Source organism: Schistocerca piceifrons, chromosome 4 (assembly GCF_021461385.2).
Source record: "Schistocerca piceifrons isolate TAMUIC-IGC-003096 chromosome 4, iqSchPice1.1, whole genome shotgun sequence".
NCBI classification, from domain to species: Eukaryota; Metazoa; Arthropoda; class Insecta; order Orthoptera; family Acrididae; genus Schistocerca; species Schistocerca piceifrons.
The window spans coordinates 367,110,812-367,133,749 of NC_060141.1; the positions used below are offsets into that span (position 1 = coordinate 367,110,812).

The window sequence follows — 22,938 nt, forward strand, 5'->3', positions numbered from 1 at the left end:
TTTGTCTTATTGCACTTTTGTAAGCGCCTTACGGGTCGTTTACACCATTCTGTGTTTTCTCCAATACTTTACATTTAAATTTTTCAGTTCAAATGTAACAGCTAGGCAAGTCGATCTCATGTCATTCACTTCTAGTCGTCCTAACAGGCGGCCACAGTATCGTCACACTAAATTTTATCAATTTATCTCTGTACTTCGGGTTCGCCATGCCGTGCTCTGTGTTCACATGTGGTAGTCGCCTCCGCACTACCCAGTCTCGATGCACTTGGGGTCGCTGCACACGATGTAAGTGTTCCGGTTCTTATCTTATGCCATGCCCCTTCTCCTGGGCGGTTTGTTTCATTATTAGTTGCTTACACTGTATCGCGACGTCCAGGTTAGCCGAGAGCGCACTCTGGTTTCCCTTCAAAACCAATCTTTCGCTTTTTATTAAATATTTCCATGGAGGAGAACATTAAATGAGTCTGTAAGAAATTTTTCTTAGTGCTCAGCTATTGCTGAGCCATAATCACAAGTAAACCGTAATGTAAATAATAATGCGTGGCAACAGGTAGATTGTGTTGTAAGAACGAAGGGCGTAGAGTAGAGGAGCACGTTGGGTGAAATAGATGCTTTGGAAAAAAAAGCGCTTATGTGCTGCTCCCTGGACTCAGGTAGGCGCGCCGTCCCCGAATCGAATCCGCCCAGCAGACTAACGACGAGGGCCGGTGTGCCGGACAGCCTGGATGTTGATTTTAGGCGGTTTTCCACAACCTACTAGGTAAATACCGGGCTGATCCCCACGTCCCACTTCAGTTATATGACTCGCAGACATTTGATACACGTTCGCACTATTCCATGATTTACACTAGATGCAGACCGCTGGGTACACTGATTCTGTCCTGAGGGGTACGGGGTGGCGGCAGGAAGAGCATCCGGCCAGCCCTTCAAATTAACCTTGCCAAGTCCGATTGTAGCCACGCGGACCCTGAAAAACCTGTGGGACAAGGACGTACGCAAAAGAAGACTGTATCGCGACGTATTCCTCTCTCCTTTCACCGTGTATAGCCTGACCAATGTTACAATTTTATAAATAATAGGCCTCATTTGTTTTATTTTATACATACAAGCGTATGTAAAGTTTATTTTTGGCGTACCTCTCTGGTTTATTTTCAGTAATTGCACCTGATGACGCTCACTTGTTAAAAAGAAACCGGTCGTGAATTTGAAAGCCTTACAACTGAAGTGATGATTTCCATATCTGTCACATATCGGCAGACTGAGCATCTCTCTAAGTTTTCAACTCATATTACAGGTGCTCAGTGTCAGCACCATTTACGGCATGTCAAACATCAGATAGTGAGTGTGATTCACTGAAGTCGCTGACACGAATTGTGCGGGATGGAGCAAGAACGGTCCACTTCACTGGGTTGCCTATCTCTATGTATGAGCCAGTTTAATGTGACAATATCTGAAGGCGCTGCTTTGTCCAAATTAATGGTAAGCATCAACAACGGCCAGGGGGCATGGCTCAGGGTTCTGTTTTGTCCCCGATTCTATTCGTCTTGTACGTGAATGACGTTCAGTTACTTCCACAAGTCGCCTTTGTGCAGTTCGCGGACGATGCAGTGATCCTTTCCAACAGTCACAGAGTCGATACAGCGATACAGTGTCTGCAGCGTCAGCTTGCACTTATTCAACTATGGACAGCAGCAAACTGCATTACCCTGAATGCGGAGAAGATACAAACCATTACGTTTATTCAGCGCCGGCCCAAACTGAGACAGCCCCACACTGTACAACACTGCCCCACACTGTACAACACTGGACTAATCAGGAGAAATGCTTGGGAGTGATACTGGGCCGGAAACTCCTCTTCAAGGACCATGTTCAGGGAAAATGCAACAGCGCCATGATGCACCTGTTTCACCAATTACGCCCACCGCTGTCGAGTCAGTATCTGAACACGAAAACCAAACTATGCCATTAATCTTATGTGGATACTCCTCCTGGGGGATCACCTGTATCGGCAATCTCAAACCGCTGCAAACCGTACAAAACCGATGCCTACAGTTAATCCTTGGAGCAGCTGGATGGGCAAGGATCAGGGATCTCCATCAGGACTGCACGTGGAGACCATAAGGGAAGTAAGGGCGTCATCCCACAACAACAGCTTGCTACCGTTGAAGCACTAAGGCCCACTAAGAGACATCTCGATTATGTGGGAACTGTCGCTCCTGAGAGGCTGCATCACTTCAGAACTCTCAGCGCCGCCATTGAGGTACCCCGATGACATAACAAAGTAAAGTATGTATGACAGAAATGGAAAGTTAAATGGAACAGTATGTAACATTAAATGAAATGGTAACAAACAGCTTAGGAGAGTCAAAGGAACTAGTGCCCAACACCCTTCTCAAGCGGAAATAAAGAGAAGATTACTCCTGTACCCTTTACATCTTGGAAATCCAGCCACGAGGCGGTAGCGCTTCTCTGAAACCATACCAAACAATTGTAAAAGAAAATTGCCTATATGTTCTAGCACGCCTGCCCCCTTGTACAACTGTAGTGCAGAGTGCATTGCGTATTGAAACTTGGAGAGAGACTCTCTCCACTTTTATGTGTCTATATTCTGAATGTCTTGTAGTTATCGCACAGTCGTCTTCTGAAACCCCACAGTTACTTATTCATAACTCTGAATCCCTTCCGCGGTGATGGTGAGAATACCGTCTAGAACCTCAGAAGAATGGTGCAAAAAAAGGAGACAGAAATAAAACTATTTTAATCTGACTGCTACGTTAAAACACACCATCTCGAAAATTCTGGTTTAATTATACTTTACATAGGAAGCATTTGTGGTATTTCTGAAAGACTCATGTATTTGTCAACCTTGGAATCATACACGTTGTGATAGATATAAGTGCAAATATTTTTATATGTGGTACCTTAATACGCACACACACAAGCGTATTGGTTGTTTTTACTCTGTGTCGAACAGTCTTCCCAAAAATACGCCAAAAATTTACGCGCTGATGCTTTCCGCAAGGTCGTAACTACACCACTACGTCGACTACGGCTGCTAGTACTGACTAACCTTTTTGTGTCCACACTTCAACACCTGACCTTCTATCGAAGGGAAAATAAGCGTTAATGACTTGTTCTTGCGACGATACCTAACGGTTTTCTACTGCGTAATTGCTCTCCAAGCAGCATCCATAAAAGTAAACCAGTTGGGTCTTTACCTGATGCTGCTTGCGCCTTAGATAACTCAACTATGAACGGCTCTGTTGAAAATCTCTGGCTCTGTGAAGTCTGCTTTCATGCCTCGCATCTAACTCACTGCAAATAATAAACTGAAGTTGTGATCTTGCAGTCAGATAGTGTATGCATTGACTGGAATTGAGAATTAATGAAATAAACAGACATATTAAATGAAGATAAATGAATAATTTAATAGAAAGGATTGTTTTATAACGCCTGTGATTGATACAGGTGACAGAATAGTGCTGAATAAAGTTTACTCAAGAAAGTACATCTCAGATAAACGGAAAGTGGTCCTACGATTTCCATTTAAAACATAGTCATAAAATAAGCTTATCTAATGCAGTTAAGTTGTGTTTAGAGCGTTACGAGAATGGTAACAGGATTCCCAAGCTCAATAGTCATCCAAGACACTCGAAAATTGAGTCCATTTTGGGTTCACAATGAACTAAATATTCACCAGCTCAAAACAGCTCAGAGTTCAACATGATATAAAAGTGTCTCCTTCAAGATCTGTACGCAAAATGCCCAGAATCGCTCCCTTGAGTGTATCACTCGGGAAACGTCTGCTTCCACTGGACTCCAGCGGTGTTCGCCACTGCCTGCTTTTCCACTGGCTAAAGGCCATCCTCACTAACAATACAGCGTTCTTAAGTTCTACAATCATGATTCCACTCAACAGTAGCAGTTCCCCCACTGAAATAATATTTAAATAAAGAAATGTTATAAACATTTGGTCACACTCAGATCATTTACAATAATTACAAATAAAGTTCTGTCCATAGATAAATAGCCTAGCGCTCTCGCACAAGCGTGCTCATATTAAATGAGAACAAACCGTCATTAAATATTGATTAAACAATTGTTTATGCCTGCCTGAGAGAAGCGTCTTTTCACTCTATTTTCAAAGCAAAGTGTCAGCTAACACATGCTACTGATCACTTCTTAAATTACCACTATTTTATATTAGCGATAGTAATCAATAGTTAAATAAGTATCTGGCAAAAACAGTAACGTATTCATTAAATAAATACAGAGGTATGACAAGATACAAGGTAATCATGCTGCATTCATTTGCTGTGTTATGATGGAGAATACGATGTTCTAACAAGCATCACATAATGGAAAGATATAAAAAACGTAATAAATTAAAAAATAAAATAGTTACAGATGTGTAGCTTCCAGGAATGATTAGACATAGCGAAAATATTGTAATAAAATGAAACATCTACAGCCATTCTTATGATGTCAGTTACTGTATGGCTACCAGTTTCGGTACTTCAGAGCACCATCTTCAGGCCTTACCTGATGCTGATTTGATGGAGAGACAACGACGCAGTTACAGGTAGTCTGCAAAAACTGGTTGTAGAAGCTGGCCATTGATGCATCGTGTATAAGGATAGTGTTAACCACCTCAGCACCAACGCCAAACCTGGCAGTCTTACTATAACTGACATTATAAGGACTTCTGTAGGTGTTTCATTTTCTTACATAAGTGAATGGCCGAAGTTCCCCCAGACCTGCAATCACAAGGATGGACATAGAAAAATGTTGACCTCTGTAGTTTTAAAGATATTGAAAATATTGTTGTGTCACTGGAAGTGGCTTATTTTTCTCAGATCGCAGATGTATTCAGATTCGCTTTATTGTGTAACTGTGTTTATCGTCGAATTTAAAGAGCTGTAAGAGGCCAGTCAGCTTGTCTGACACACTGACATTGCTGGTGCACAGCCGCTTCTACTAAGTGACCGTTGTCCAAATTCCACATACTCGGATTTACCCACTTACTGTCAAGTCTTCATACCCGCGTCTGGGATTGCCAACTGTCGCTGCAGCTTGACTGGCCACGGAGGTTTGGCCGAGAAGGCCACGCCGCGCCCTGAGCCCTGGGCCCACAGATTTAGCATACAACCGAACAAGCAAATTCACCTCATCTCGTAGCAGTCCCAGGCGACCAACACTCTTGCCACATATGCTTGGAGGTACTAACCAATCTAAAAACGTACCACTTCTAACAGTTGTAGTTATTAATATGCAAAAGAAACAAATACTGATGTAATGTTGTTCCGCACACTGTCCTCAGTCACCAATAGAAATATCTGCGTTTACACACGTTATACACTGTATATCGACGTTCCCTCGTCACTGGTGCTTTTTTTCGTATCTATAACGAACAGAGAGAGAGAAATTTAAAGCGCAATATCATTTTGGTATGATGGGAACGTTTTAGACCCCTGATCTAACGTTTACTGTTTCAGGCCCAGACCGACAATGGTAACACAAATTACAAATAGAGGAAAGGAAAGGCTGATAGTAGTCAAACCTGGAGAAGGTCAGTTTGGATTCCACAGAAATGTAAAAACACGAGAGCCAATGCTGACACGACGACTTATTATAGAAGATCTACTGAAGGAAGGCAAACATACATTCACAACAATTTTAGGTATAGAGAAAGCTTCTTACGGTATTGATTGGAATCCACTTTTACAAAATTCTGATGTTCGTACGGATACAGTGCAGGGAGCGCGAGCTACAGCTTGTACAGGAGCGACACACTAGCTATCAGAATCGAAGGTTATGAAAAATACTGAAAGGTGAAAGGTGTCACCATAAGCGACAGTGTATCGCAGATGCAGTCTAATCATTAGCGGAGGGAGCAGAGCCCGCTATGTTTACTAACTACGTTGCAATAACAGTCTTTTAAAGACGGCCGGCCGCGATGGTCTCGCGGTTCTAGACGCGCAGTCCGGAACCGTGCGACTGCTACGGTCGCAGGTTCGAATCCTGCCTCGGGCATGGATGTGTGTGATGTCCTTAGGTTAGTTAGGTTTAAGTAGTTCTAAGTTCTAGGGGACTGATGACCACAGCAGTTGAGTCCCATAGTGCTCAGAGCCATTTTTTTTTAAAGACGACACCCGCAGATTAAGCCAATACGTAAACTGCAAGTTAGACAGAAAAAGGACTTGGAACAGGACAGTGCAGGTTTTTTTCTGTACTATTTCTTCTTCTGTCTACGGTTGCCCCTGCTTGTCTGCCTTATTCGAGTATGTACTGGACTAACTGCTGTCCCATCTCTTGTATGGTCGTCAAAGTAGTCGTTTCCCTTGCGGTCAGTCTTAGTGGGTGACTTTTATCTACTGGGCTAGTGTTTACCGGTAACATTTAGCTCTCAAAACGTGATGACGTAAGTGTGATGCCTCCCGTAACCAACTGAGTAAAGTACACGAAGTGCTAAGACATGTAACAGTTACAGGCGGTGGTTCCAAACATAGACTACATTTCAGCAGCTACAGAAGCATTAGATCACTAAATAGCCTTGGTGTACCTGCGGGAGCGACAGGGCAGTTCGTTAGAGCAGACAGAAAAAAATTCAAATTCGAGCAGGCCACCATACTAAACCGAAAGACAACTGAAAAACTTTATGACTCCCATAAACTTGTGCCAAAAACGATGTGTGTTGATTTTGGGGAAAGTCTTGAGTCAAATGGATTTTCGCTGCTTGTCGCTTCTAGAGGAGAACACGAAAATAAAATGGTAACACTGCCGTTGCCCAACGTAATATCTGTTTCAAGAAATAATTTGATTTGTGGGACTAAAACATGAATTGGCCAATGAAATATAATTAACACGTAAGGGTGGAAATTAGGAAACACGACGCTTTTAATTCTGATGTGATACATTTCCGCTTGTCCAGCATTAGATTTCGCGTTGCAGAATTCTGCTTGAAACAAAACTCAAGGCGTCAGTCGTGAATGATAATGACATGGCTACCAGACACTGTTTCAAGCATCGTGTTTACCGTGACTAGTCATTTTTACCGTTTGACATGTGATGTACCATTAGAAGTACATGTATCTAAGTACGTTGGTGTGACCTATTTTTAGGTTGGATTTATTGTTTAACTCATGTCACTTCTTTTGCGTGCGTATCCATATTTTAATTACATTCGTCCATTGTGGATTCACATCTGAAAATCCATATGATATCGTCTCCGAGTGCTAATATCTTTGTACTTCCAATCTCACTTCATGACATTGGCTACACAAGCGATTTGTTTCTGATTGCACTGTGGACGAACTGTTTATTTTTAAGCACCGTATTTTACGGAATGTAAGACGCTACAGACCATAAGACGTACCTTAATTTTTAAGCAATTTAAGAAAAGAAATAACTTTTTTTTACAATTTGAATTATCAGATTACATAGCCAGACTAACCAGAAATTTTTGGTATACGAAACCGAACTGACCTTCAAAATCACTGAAAATCGTCTGCTGAACTTTCTTCTTTTTCTTCCTCTTGGTCGTTATCGTTGTTCTCTTCATATATAAGATGGTCTTCACTGCCATCGAGATCATTACTAAAGCCGCAATTCTTGAAACATTTAACAATAATCTCTGCTCTCACTCTAGACCACGACTGTTTTATCCACTGACACACTTGTTTGATTGCAGGTCGTTTTAAAGCTCCCTGCGGCGTGAATTCATGTTGGGTTTCATCCATTGTCCATTTGTTCCATACATGTTTCATATGCACTTTAAATGGTTTATTTATCGAGACAACAAGAGGTTGCAGTTGAGAAGTAAGTCCTCCCAGAATAACAGCAAGCTCTGTGTTTCCCTGTCTCAGTTCCTCTGCCCCAAAATTTTTCAAATAACTGCTAAACTGTTCTAGAACAAGAAGAGATCTCTTTTTGAATAAAATACCTTTCCTTATCTCCCACACTCTGTTAATCTATAATTTCATACCAGCTTCGTCCATCCAACCCTTGTACCGTACGTGAACAACACCTGGCGGTATTTCAGAAGCCTTTAGCACTGTTTTGCGCTTGGATTAAGTTTATTACCGTCAGCACAACATGAAGGGACAACAGTGTAGTGCATTTTTTCATGTGCACCTGTTTTTATAGTTACAGTTGTAGCACCTTACGTGGCAACAGTTCTGTTACTCGGCACATCAAATGTCAGAGGAGTTTCGTCCTTATTTGCTATTTTTTCCACACTGGTTTTCTTCCAATGTTGACAAAAAAACGATAGAAAGATAATATTTTCTCTTCACACTCTTGTGGCATTTCGTGAGATATTTTGATTTTGGCTCACATACTAAGTCCATGACTCTTCCTAAATCTGTAGCACCAACCAACTCCGCCCTTAAAGTCTGTTAAGTTCCACTGTAGGGCTAACTTATGAGCGTGTACGCTATTTGAATTATTTTTGTATTAATTTCAATGCCATTTTGAGACTGTCCTTGAATCCACTTCAATACTTGATCTTCAAGTTCTGGCCATTTGCACATTTAGTCTTCTTCATTTTCTTCAGTTCTTCTTTACTAAACCGTTAGTTGCGAATGGTTTTTTGGTGGAGGACCGAAATGCCGCTCAGCTGCTCCGTTTCCAAGTTCTTCTTCATATACTATTACTTTCAATTTGTAGCCCGCATCATACTAATATCTTTTTTTTTTCGCCTGCCAGAGTGGCCGAGCGGTTCTAGGCGCTACAGTCTGGAACCACGCGACCGCTACTGTCGCAGGTTCGAATCCTGCTTCGGGCATGGATGTGTGTGATGTCCTTAGGTTAGTTAGGTTTAAGGAGTTCTAAGTTCTAGGGGACTGATGACCTCAGAAGTTAAGTCCCATAGTGCTCAGAGCCATTTGAACCATTTTTTATTTTTTTCCTTTACGAAACTAGCTACTGACAAAAATATTGTACTGTTACCGGTAACACAAATCACTTTCAATTCAAGTTCAGTGGCACTGAAGACTGCAATGACGTATCATGGGCTAGACAATGTTATGAGTTTTTGATGGCGGGGTGCGAGGGAGACAATATTAGCAAGTTTGTGAATCTTAGCAACTCATATTCGTCGCATCGGTGCACTGCTGCTACCAGCTGAATTCAGTGTTGCCAGGCAGAGATGGGTTTCCCACGGCATCGAATACAAGGTAATTTTAAGACTGTTGAGAATTTTAAATCAAACAATTGACATTTTTTATATTATTTCCGAGCGTAAGAATCACCCGAATTTTGAAGGCAATTTTCCTAAGAAAAAAGTGCGTCTTATGATCTGTAAAATACAATAAGTAGAATGCTGTTTTTGTGCTTGCAACACGGCTTGTATTCACCTGCTGTGGGGAAGCAAGGCTATACTTACATTTTCACTATTAACGTGTTTCTGTGCATCGAACCATACAAGAACATCAACCCGGCTCAGCGTGCTTAGAGCCCCCTTCTCTAGGCGGACTTGGGTGTTCCTCAGCAGGCGCGTCCACGTCGCGGAGGTGGACACGGCTTTCGAACTGGTGGCAGAGTTCTGCTGGGGACCCAGTATCGCGGGGTAGAACGCGTTACCCATGCCCAGGGGTACGGGTGAAGACCACATTGGCAAGGAAGGGAGACTTGGCGTAAGTGGCACCTCATTCCCAGAGGAAACCAAGGAAGGGATAGAGTCCCTGAACCCAGATAGGCAATCACCTGGTCCTCCAAGTCGGAGGTTTAGGCGTTGGACCTGCACTCCACCCTAGCAAAAGAAATCACTTGCAGGACCTCCCAATTTAGCCTCGGACCGGAATGGCTCAAAAAGAAGACGACAAAAGCCACGAAAAAGGACAATGAAAATTGCAACATGGAATACACAAGGAATTTCTACAAAGAAACGTGAGGTCTTTAAAGAAATAAAGCGCCTTGACGTCGAATAGTGGGTCTAACAGAAACCAAAGTGAAAGGACATGGTACAGAAGAGACAAATGACTACATATACATTTATAGTGGCGTACCAAAGGAACAACGAGCCCAAAGTGGAGTTGCCATTGCCATAAAGAAACAACTGAAGAAAAACCCAACCAGCTGGGAATATGTCAGTGATAGGATTCTGCAAATGCAGATGAAAATAAAGGGCCAATCTGTGGTGATTATTGTGGTCTATTCACCAAACGACGACGCTGGTGTAGTGAAGAAAGATTCTGCAAATGCAGATGAAAATAAAGGGCCAATCAGTAGTGATTATTGTGGTCTATTCGCCAAACGACGACGCTGATGTAGTGAAGAAAGACTTAGTCTACACTCATTGACAAGATCTCTTTAAAATATAAAGGAATCGCAATGAAGTCATTTTGCTAGGAGACCTAAATGTCAGGACAGGATGGAAAGCTAATGACAACATTGTGGGACAATATGATGAAGAAATCATAAATAATAATGGTGTAGATTGGTAGAATTCTGCATGCAAACTGACTTAATAACTCTGAATGGATGGTTCAAGCATAAGGACCTCCACAAATACACATGGACGAAAGCAAGCGTTAGCCTCAAGTCCATTATAGACGATGTCATAATAAAGCAAACAACAAAACTAGTAGTACAAGACGTGAGGACTATGAGAGGTGCACAGTGCGGATCACACCATTTTTTGCTATTGTCTAAGATATTATTCAAGTTTATCAAAGACACAGAAATTCAAGTGGAAACCGAGCCAGAGAAAGCGCATAATTCTCAATATAATTTACAAAGCCTTGACCACAGTGCTACTCGTTTCTTGTACCAGCAAAGGCTAGCAGAAAAACTTGCTGCCATTGAAGAAACATCTACAGATAAGATGTATGAGAAGGTTAAAGAAACCATCCATAACGTAGCTTATGAAGCACTGGGAAAAAAGAAATCCAAAAGAGTAATAGAATACGTGATGAGTGGTGGAACCAATCGGTACCAGAGGAGGTAGAAAGTAAGAAAAAAGCTTATAATAAATGGTTGAACTCAAGACAATGTTTGGCGGGAATACAGCGAGCGGAAAAAAGATGCATAGAAAACAGTAATTAAAGCAAAAAACAAAACCTGGCAGAAAACCGTTGAAGAGATAGAAAAAAGCATGGGGAATACACGAGCAAATAAAGCCTGGATGGTATTAAAAACAGTGAGAACACAGAATAAAGATAAAGCAGGTATAAACCTCATTAGCATGCAGGAATGGTACAGCACTACCAAGTACTACTAACTGAGAACAGAGCGCCATTCAATGAGAACCCACCACACATTGAAATCAGTAATGATAATATGCCACCGATAACCCAGAACAGTAATGACAATATACCACCGATACCCCAGAAGGAAGCCCAAAAGCCGGCCGGAGTGGCCGAGCGGTTCCAGGCGCTACAGTCTGGAACCGCGAGACCGCTACGGTCGCAGGTTCGAATCCTGCCTCGGGCATGAATGTGTGTGTTGTCCTTAGGTTAGTTAGTTTTACTTAGTTATAAGTTCTAGGGGACTGATGACCTCAGAAGTTAAGTCCCATAGTGCACAGAGTCATTTGAAGTCCAAAATGCAATTAATGCCATGAAAAACGGAAAGTCGCCAGGTCCAGGACTAATTTATATAGAACTGGTTAAAGCAGCACCGTCAGAACTCTTTGACATATTGGCAGTGATTTCTGAAAAATGCCTTAGACGTGACGAAGCCCCAAAAGAGTGAAAACAGGCAACAATTACATCAATATTTAAGAAGTGCAACAGGAGAAATTGTGCAAACTATAGTGGTGTTAGTGTGATGCCATCCATGGCGAGAGTCTATGTCCGTATCCTAAAAAAGAAGATAGAAGAAAAAATGACTGAATCTGAAGAACAAAATGGATTCAGATCTGGTTGCTCCTGTACTGATGAAGTATTTATCCTCAAAAACCTATTGGAGAAAAGGTTAGCAAGGAGCCTTACGACCCACCTTGTCTTTGTAGACCTCCAGAAAGCTTATGATACAGTTCCACAGAACAAGCTATGGACAAGTCTAATTGATAATGGCGTGCCACCGAGCTATGTGAAAGCTGTCAGACTCCTCTACCAAGGCTGTAAAGCAATGGTAAAAGCGAGAATTCAACTATGTCAAGAGTTTGAGGTGACAAAGGGACTACGCCACGGATGCACACTCTCCCCTACACTCTTTAAGACCTACCCAGACGAGGCACTAAAATCCTGGAAAAGGAAATGCGGAGGAATGTATCCCCTTAGACGATGAGATCTTGTTCACTTTATTTTTTGATGACGACTAAGTGTTAGTAGCTGGTGATGAGGAAGATGAAAATTACATGCTCCGCAAATTAAAAGAAGAGTATGAAAAATGGGGTCTTCTCATAAACGTGTGTAAAACAGAATATCTGAAAGTGGGAGGAAATGCTATTAACGACTTACAACTCGGTGCTGATACTGTTAAAGGGTGTCAAAATTTTAAGTACCTGTGAGTGACACTGTCGTCCAATGGTAGAAGTATGGATGATATAAACAATAAAATTGGCCAGGGCAAGCGAGTCATAAAACAACTAAATGGTATTCTCTGGAACAAAAATATAACGGGCAAAACGAAACACACCATCTAGCACACAATTATTGAAAGCATCACAACACATGGTGCAGAGTTCTGGGAAATAACTCAGAGGCAGAAAGATCGCCTGCTGGCTGTCGAGACTGATTTCTGGAGACGGAGTTGTGGATATTCCATGCTTGATCATATTAGAAATGATATGATCAGAGAGGTTATGAATAACGAAAGCACAATCCCAGACTACGCAGAAAGGAAGCGCCTACTCTGGTATGGTCTCTTACAGCGTATGCCAGACACAAGATGGCCAAAACGTGTATGGCAATGGACTCCACATCAAAGAAGAAAGCGCGGTAGACCTGCGAGATGCTGGAAATACGACGTCAACGAAGCAATGGCGCGAGAGGTCTTAATGAAGGAGACTGGAATGACAATGAACGATGGAGATAGGGATGCGTCAGGCGGCGGCAGTCGTAGAAACCTCGCTCATACATATATAATATCATCAACATTTGTCTTATAATATTAACGTACTGTTCTTTTTTTAAATGCCAGTTTCTGCCGTATGGTGACACTTACTGCTTTTAATATGCTTGAATATGACAAAATATCGTAACTGTGATCACCATAAATATCTTCAACAGCCACAACAGGAAACTACATTAAATAACTACTGGCAGAACTGAGTGAAGATACAGCTGGATCCTGTAGGGCAATCTCCGACATAGGTAGTGCGTGTCCCACAGTTTCGTCAACAGGCTTCTAACGGTTGTGGAGGGGACAGTAGATAAAGCTTCGATAAGGAACCCGTGTTCGAAAATGTGAGTTTCTTTGAGTACATCTTTCACCAGAGTACATCTTGTCAACTAGGCACGGTATTTTATGATTTTTACATACCATCTTTCTCATCTTCTCCTCGATCCAGCGTCTATGAGAAGTGATCTGTTGGGATGTGTTTCATTTAATCCTAACTTTTCCTCTATGATCGGCAGCTTCTATTTCATGAACGCTTCTTATCTTGCGTCAAGGCCATTCTGTTAGTTTGGCTGTGGGCTAAGGAGAATTTTCTGCTGTCTCTGAGTACAGAAATGGAGGGTTCAGCAGTTGGAACAACAGCAAAGTGGGGAAACCGAAGAAGGAGAGGAATTGTAGCAGAGGACCAGAGCCCTCTATCTTGGAGTATGAAGTGTGTAGGTGGAACGATGTTTCCCACCGAATTGTTGAAATGTTTGCCACGTATGTCGTAAAGGTAAATTCTTTACACTGCTCTGTTTTAGGTTGACCAACGTGTTCGGTCTCTTGCTTTAATAACTGTAATTACTATTCATTTTTCTCTCTTTCTGGTGTTGCCCTTGGAAACTGGTTAACTAAATTGTAAGTTTATCAACACCGCGAATCTCTGTGAATGCGTAATAGCAACTTTCTCTCTTGTTCTTGGTCGTCAGCAAAGCTTATCTCTGTTGCAGCATGTTGGATCACGCGCAAGCTTATAAAATCCTTTCCCTTGTTCCCAGAGAGGCACCGCCCCCAACCCCCCTCCATGCTGATCATTTGTTTGCTAAGTTATTGTCAGGTCTTCATTTCGTAAGGGAGAACAGCGCTTAAGAACATCGCTTGTTACGCAAGTCAAACAAACTTCAGGTAAAAATAACTGTAAATAAGTCCAAAGATTTTAATCCAGTCTTTTACTTTAAGCTGTCTGCCTTCCCCACCAGCTCATTTTCAGATGTCTAGGTTAAGAGATGCGTGAGGTACTGTTAAACATTATTTTTGCCCCATAAGGCCATACTGTGCTGCTTATTTCCGTTCCGTGAGGTTAAAGAAATTGTTTTATTGTTTTCAGGGCAGACTACTTTTATTAACCACTGTCTGGTCATTGCACTTACGGCGTACGACACCATCATTAGTGGATGTATTAAATCATTCATTAAGGATATTACTGCCACATTTTTGCCTGTTTTCAGCCAGAATTACAGATTAAGATCACCACTTTATCATCAGACCACTCCATGCTACCAAACTTAACAACCCAGTCGGCGCCATATAATATAAAATAAGCTTGAAGATCGGATCGTTTTCAAATCTCCAGCTTCAATGATGGTACGGCTGCAAAATGCATGTATCGAGAACGTTTTCCAAATCGCCTCAGTCTATCAAAAATTATTATCGTCCGATTACAGCGACGGCTGCAAGAAACTACTACGTTCGCAACAAGGAGGATTGACAGTAGTACTCCGCGGATGTCCACAAGGGTTTGTGGATCCTGTGTATTTAGCATGCGCCAAAGACACACTGTGCAGCGAGCTGAATGTTCGCCACGTGGAGCAGCTCCTCTAGAGCATAAAAGGTCAGAGGTCATTGTCACCGCTATGTGCGTATCGTGAAGCGGGAGTTTCGAAAGTCATCCGATCTTCAAACTTACTTTACATCCAAACGGTACACCTCTGAAAATGGGTTTCCTATTAAAAGTCCGGAGCTCGTGGTCTCGCTGTAGCGATCTCGCTTCCCGAGCACTGGGTCCGCGTTCGATTCCTGGTGAGGTAAGTGATTTTCCCTGCCTCTAGATGACTAGGTGCTGTTGTGTTGTCTTCATCATCATCATTCATCCCCATTACGGTTGGAGGAAGGCAACTGCAAACCACCTCCACTAGGACCTTGCCTGGTACTGCGGTGCGGGACTCCCGCATCGTTCCATTACGCTCTGTCACGGAGTGTGCGACTTCATCATCTTCATTAAAACATTATGTACTAAGTCCCCTCCACAACGCGTAGGAGCCTGTAGTAGCAATTGTCAAACGCCCTTTATTGCTCAACAAACTGAATCTCTTCATGAATTCCTTTCGTACACCTCCGTCACCTCCCTATTTTATTGCCCTCAAATTGCTTAAACCATTACTTTATTTTGAACTATCACAAAACTTTCCCCACGGACACAGAGTCCATAGCAAGTGCCCCTGCTGCCGTATCATATTAGAGCCACTCAACGTAGGGTAAACAGCGACGTTGCAGAATAAAAGGAAGGATGTTGTGGACTCGTCGCCCATGTACGTAGCGACCCGTGACCACAAATATCTTACCAGTGGTTTTTCCGACCTGTTTAGTGATAAAAGCGTCCCCTCACGTTTTATCCAGACTACAATTGGATACGCGCATAGCACATAGGCAAATTGGAATGTTTTTTATTATTATTTTCTTTCTACATCGCTACGGCAGGAAATGAATTAACTTTTTGTCTTATTTTTATGAATTTCAATTTCTCACTCAATTTATTGCAAGAAAGCCAGAGATTTTAAACATATTCAATCCGCTGAGTTGTTACATATTTTTATAATGTGTTTTAACGATTTGTGAAGATTTGTATGTTTTTTTCTTCTTTTCTTCTTTTTTGAAGAGGCAGGCTAACGCAGTCTGCCCGGTATGGGACCCCCATCAGATACGACTGACGGAGGACATCGGAAAAATACTATCACAGTATAGCGGAGATAGTGTCACAAATAACATTACGCAAAGTGGGTTAACAATTATTAAAATAAAGCCGTTTTTCGTTGCGGCAGGATCTTCCCATGAAGTTCCAGTCACCAACTTTCTCCTCAGAGCGTGAAAACATTTTCTTTGTCCCCACTTATATAGGGAGAAATGATCATCATAACAAAATAAGAGAAATAAGAGCTCGCACGGATACATTTGTTTTTCCCGCGGGCTGCTGGAGACTGGAGCCAACGGCCTTGCCGCAGTGGTAACATCGGTTCACGTAACGTCAGCGAAATTAAGCGCTGTCTGCTGAGTGATGTTGGCAGCAGAAGAAATATAATCCACGCAATTTCGAAGACTGCAAGAGCTAACAGATGCGAGAATTGTCGTACAATCAACTTAACAGCTCATGCATCAAAGTTGCTTCGAAGAATAACATACAGAACAATGGAAAAGAAAATTGAGGATGTGTTAGATGACGATCAGTTTGGCTTTAGGAAAGGTAAAGGCACCAAAAAGGCAGTTCAGACATTGCGGTTTATAATAGAGGCACGACTAAAGAAAAATGAGATACGTTCATAGGATTTGTCGACCTGGAAAAAGCGTTCGTCAATGTTAAATGGTGCAAGATGTTCGAAATTCTGAGAAAAATATGGGTAAGCTATAGGGAGAGACGGGTAATATCTAATATATACAAGAGCCAATAGGGAATAATGAGAGTGGACGACCAAGAACGAAGTGCTCGGAGTAAAGACAGTATAAGACAGGAATGTAGTCTTTCCACCATACTGTTCATTCTGTACATCGAAGAAACAATGATGGAAATAAAAGAAGGGTTCAGGAGTGTAATTAAAATTCAAGGTGAAAGGATATGAATGATACGATTCGCTGATGGCATTGCTATCCTGAGTAAAAGTGAAGAAGAATTACGTGATCTCCTGGATGGAATGAACAGTCTATTGAGTACAGAATATGGATTGACAGTAAATGGAAGAAAGATGAAAGTAATGAGAAGTAGCAGGAATGAGAACAGTGAGAAAATTAACATCAGGACTGATGGTCACGAAGGAGATGAAGTTAAGGAGTTCTGCTACCTAGGCAGCAAAATAAATATTTACGGACGGAGCAAGGAGGACATCAAAAGCAGGCTGGCACTGGCAAAAAGGGCATTCCTGGCCAAGATAAGTCTGTTAGTATCAAACATAGACCTTAATTTGAGGAAGAAATTTCTGAGAATGTACCTTTGGAGCAGAGCTTTGCATGGTAGTGAAACATGGACTGTGGGAAAACCGGAACGGAAGATAATCGAAGCATTTGAGATGTGGTGCTACAGACGAATGTTGAAGATTAGGTGGACTGATAAGGTAAGGCAAGAGGAGGTTCTGCACAGAATCGGAGAGGACAGAAATATGTGGAAAACACTAACAAGGAGAAGGGTCAGGATGATAGGACATGTGTTTAGACATCAGGGAATGACTTCCATGGTACTAAAGGGAGCTGTAGAGGGCGAAAACTGTAGAGGAAGACAGAGATTGGAATATAACCAGCAAATAGTTTAGGACATAGATTGCAAGTGCTACTCTGAGCCGAAGATGTTGGCACTGGAGAGGAATTCATGGCAGGCCGCATCAAACCACTCAGAAGACTGAGGAGTAAAATAAATAAATAAATAAATGTTCGTCTGAAATAGTTACTCGCTCCCCGCCGGGGACAACTGCTGGTACTCGTCACACCTGCAGTGTCACGTGCTATGACGTACGAGCGACGGCCTGACTTTAAGTAGACCTCTTTTTTCCTCCCTGTGACGTCAGTAACTCGGCACGCTGAACGCTCAACGTTCGAACTGCACGGTCCGTGTGCCGCCGCGTTTACGGTCGGAAAGTCCAAGCAGCCAAGGGAAAGAACTCCAGTATTTATCCTCTCACCGGCTTCAGGATCATTAGAGACGGGGCTTAAGCTCTGTTGAACGCGTTGAGGTCTTTTGTTTGAACGTTCCAAGCTTTAAAGAAACAGATAGAGCGGTAGGAGGCGGGGTCTACACAGACGGCTGTCGCGCTCGGTGTGGTCGCTTCGTTACAGCCACCCGTGGCGGAGCGCCGAGCCGAGTGGAATGTCGCCAGACGTGAAAGCCGTCCAGGGACAGGTGAGCAGTGCGGAGTCGCTGCTTCTTCCGTGGCGGCAGCGGGGTGTAATTTTACGAACGAAATCAATACGACCCAGAGCACCGGGCTTCCGCCGCGGGCGGAAGTCCGCGCGACGGTCGCCGGCGGGTGGCGCTCTTAATGTTCGGCGCGGGTAATCAGATTTCTGCGCCCCACCAGATGCGCCTCCGTCAGTGCCGCTCCCTCCATTCGGCTAGCGGCGGAGCGTTTCTCGCGCAGTTCTGAGTGCCTGCCCGCCTGTCAGACACAGCGCTAAATCGATACTACAAGATCTTGTCGGTCTCTCGACGAGCACCTGAGCTCTTCTTTGTTCGAATTAGTACACTGAGGTGACAAAGGTCATTTCATAGCGATATGCGATGATGGAATGTGCTGTAGTATCGCGTACACAAGATATAAAAGCGCAGTGCATTGCGGAACTGTCATTTGTAAGTAGGTGATTCATGTGTCCGTCTCCGTAGCGCAGCGATGGTGCTACCGCCTACCATACAGAGGGGCCTGGTTTCGATTCCCGGCAGGGGACTGGGCGTTGTGTGTGTTTCACGCAGGTTGCCGAAGTGGCGTCAACTAAAAAGACTTTCAATACGGCGGCCGTACCACGAAAGGGATATACCGGCTAATAAATACCTTGCGATCATTTCAGGTGACTCAAGTCAAAAGTTCCCGACGTGATTATATCAGCATGATGGGAATTAGCAGACTTTGAACGGAGAATGACAGTTGGAGCTAGACGCAAGGGACATTCGATTTCGAAAATCGATAGGGAAATCAGTATATCAGTATTCCTAGATCCACAGTGTCAAGAACATTTCGAGAATACCACATTTCAGGCGTTACCTCTCACCACGGACAACTTAGTGGCCGACGGTCTTCATTTAACGGCCGAGAGCAGCGGCGACTGAGTAGAGTTAGCAGTGCTAACAGACAGGCAACAGTGCTTGAAATAACAGCAGAAATCAATGTGACACGCACGACGAACGTATCCGTTATGTCAGTGCGAAGTAATTTAGCGTTAATGGGCGATGGCAGCAGACGCTCGACGCTCGTGCCTTTGCAAACGGCACGACATCGCCTCTCCTGGGCTCGTGATCATATCGGTTGGACCCTAGACGACTGGAAAGCCGTGGCCTGTCCGGATGGGTTCCGATTTCGGTTGGTAAGAGCTGATGGTAGGGTTCGAACGTGGCGCAGGTCCCACGAAGCCATGGTGCTAAGTTGTCAACAAGGCACTGTGCGAGCTGGGGGTGGCTCCATAATGGTGTGGGATGTATTTACATAGAAGGGACTGGGTCCTCTGTTCCAAATGAACTGATCATTAACTGGAAATGGTTATGTTAGACTTCCATAGACTTTATCTTCCCAAACAATGATGTCGTATCACCAAGCTACACTACTGCCAATTAAAATTTCTACACCAAGAAGAAATGCAGATGATAAACGGGTATTCATTGGACAAATATATTATACTAGAACTGACATGTGATTACATTTTCACGCAATTTGGGTGCATAGATCCTGAGAAATCAGTACCCAGAACAACCACCTTTGGCCGTAATAACGGCCATGATACGCCTGGGCATTGAGTCAAGCAGAGCTTGGATGGCGTGTACAGGTACAGCTGCCCATGCAGCTTCAACACGATAGCACAGTTCATCAAGAGTAGTGACTGGCGTATTGTGAGGGCCACCATTGACCAGACGTATTCAATTGGTGAGAGACCTGGAGAATGTGCTGGTCAGGGCACCAGTCGAACATTTACTGTATCCAGAAAGGCCCGTACAGGACCGGCAACATGCGGTCGTGTATTATCCTGCTGAAATGTAGGGGTTTCGCAGCGATCGAATGAAGGGTAGAGGCACGGGTCGTAACACATCTGAAATGTAACGTCCATTGTTCAAAGTGCCGTCAACGAGAACAAGAGGTGACCGAAACGTGTAACCAATGGCACCCCATACCATCACGCCGGGTGACACGCCAGTATGGCGATGACGACTACATGTTTCCAATGTCCGTTCACCACGATGTCGCCAAACACGGATGCGACCATCATGATACTGTAAACAGAAAAAATGACGTTTTGCCATTCGTGCACCCAGGTTCGTCGTTGAATACACCATCGCAGGCGCTCCTGTCTGTGATGCAACGTCAAGGTTAACCGCAACCATGGTCTCCGAAATGATAATCCAAGCTCCTGCAAACGTCGTAGAAATGTTCGTGCAGATGGTTGTTGTCTTGCAAACGTCCCCGTCTGTTGACTCAGGGATCGAGTCGTGGCTGCACGATCCGTTACAGCCATGCGGATAAGATGCCTGTCATCTCGACTGTTAGTGATACGGGGCCGTTGGGATCCAGCACGGCGTTCGGTATTACCCTCCTGAACCCACCGATTCCATATTCTGCTAACAGTCATTGGATCTCGACCAACGCGAGCAGCAATGTCGCGATACGATAAACCGCAATCGCGATGGGCTACAATCCGACCTTTATCAAAGTCGGAAACGTGATGATACGCATTTCTCCTTCTTACACGAGGCATCATAACAACATTTCACCAGGCAACGCCGGTCAACTGCTGTTTGTGTATGCGAAATCGGTTGGAACCTTTCCTCATTTCAGCACGTTGTAGGTGTCGCCACCAGCGTCAACATTGTGTAAAGGCTCTGAAAAGCTAATCATTTGCATATCACAGCATCTTCTTCCTGTAGGTTAAATTTCGCGTCTGTAGCACGTCATCTTCGTGGGGTAGCAATTTTAATGGCCAGTAGTGTACATTCGCTCGCGACCGACTTGAGAAATATTGTGGACAGTTCGACCGAAAGATTTGGCCACCCAGTTCGTCTGACATGAAGCCCATCAAACATTTATAGGATATAATCGAGAGGTAAGAACCCCTGCACCGGCAACACTTTCGCAATTGTGGTCTGCTATGGAGGCAGCACGGCTCCATACTTCTGCAGGGGACTTCCAACGACATACCGAGTCCATGCCACATCTCGTTTCTGCACTACGCCGAGCAAAAGAAGGTCTAACATGATATTAGAAGATATCCAATGACTTTTGTCAGCTCAGTGTATCGTACTCGAACGCAAGAATTACTGATGATGGGTTAGCAAAAGTACCAGGTGGTTATAATTAAAGTGCACCTACTCATGGAGGTCCAGCGTGGACTGCAATTATCGTATGGCATTGAAACTTGGTAGATATGCTGATGCGCTAATGAGGAACCGATTTACAAAATTAAAAAAAATTAGTTCCAATTTTGGCCATCCGTTGCGAATCTGGTGCTGTAGGGCACCTCGTCGACGTCTCTGGTGCTCGCTCATATTGAACAAATTCCCTAAGTAGCCGTTAATAATAAAATCAACATTTTACCTTTCTCACTTGTTTAACTTTCTCTGTCCACATCCCGTGAAACTGTCTCTGGCGAGTCACTTCTTAAGACTTGTAGTCCCATTTGATTCTGTCTGCATCATGGTTGTACTACCTCTCCCAGAAAGACTGAGTAGTTGTGAAACGTCTCCTTTGAACAATTTATACATCACTGTGCTTAAACTGACATACAATATTTTTAGCGCAACGCAATCTGACTTTCAAAAATCCCTACAAAAGAATGGCCCTGACTAACATTAACCTATACGTTTCACAAATCACTTACCTCACAAAAATCTTGGTTACTCGAACTACTGCAATACAGCGAGCACCACTACTGCCAGCTAAATAAAAGATTCAAACTACGGAAGGCACTAACTACTGATAGGCATAGTTAGCAAATGAAAGATTTTAATAGAGAACAAACAATGTATTTACCTTAATAGTCATAATATATATAGCAGTTCATGACAAATTTCAAAACTCCGCCATTTCTCTCCCCACATCCACCACTGCTGGCGGCTCACCTCCAACTGCGCAACGCTACGCGCTGTTAACAGCCCAGCTGCCCAACACTACAATGGCAGACAACAATGCAAACTAGCCACAGACTGCACACAGCACAGCCAGTGATTCTCACACAGAGCGCTATGTAACGTTGCCAATAAGAAAACATAAACAGCCTACTTACATAGCCCCCATGCTCCCCACAAAAAATTTTACAAATTGTTTTGGGCAGTGGCCAATAATGATTTGATAAAATTTTTCATAATTACAATAACAAAGATATCAAATGCACACACTTATTGATACAATGTTGGTCAAAAGCTAAAATTTTCTCACAGTCCATAAAGACAGTCCTGATCATTCGTCACAGTAAAACTGCCGTTTCTTTTCTCAAAGTCTGAGCAGTAGAAGAAAATGCACACGGAAGTAGTGGATTTCTATGCAGTCTTGAAGAAGTTGTGTTGTCCTTCCAACGGAAAGACAGTGTTGACTCTTGACATGCAGACAGGTAATGGGCCACAACAGAGCAAACCCACAGCAGAGTCAGTCGAAGTTTTGAAGAATATTGGTAGGTAGGTCATCACAGAGCAGACCCACTGTAGTCCTGGTAGAGATTACGGTACTGGTGGGCCACCAGAGGTGCAGACCCACTGTAGTCCTTGTAGAAATAATGGTATTGGTGAGTCATCAAATGTGTAGACCCACTGTAGTCCTTGTAGAAATAACGGTATTGGTGGGTCATCAAAGATGCAGACCCACTGTAGTCCTTGTAGAGATGGCCAGCAGCCATCTGTTGTGACTGTGCAGGTGCACAATCACCATTGAAGAGTCTTTCTGCACACAGCACAGCCAGTGATTCTCACACAGAGCGCTATGTAACGTTGCCAATAAGAAAACA

General features: G+C 43.3%; 1 non-coding gene across 1 annotated transcript; it reads left to right on the forward strand.

The window, feature by feature from the left end:
• Positions 1 to 389: 389 nt before the first annotated feature.
• LOC124796952 lies at positions 390 to 504 on the forward strand. Its single transcript, XR_007016846.1, has one exon. It is a non-coding gene; the product is annotated as a U5 spliceosomal RNA (small nuclear RNA).
• Positions 505 to 22,938: the final 22,434 nt, after the last annotated feature.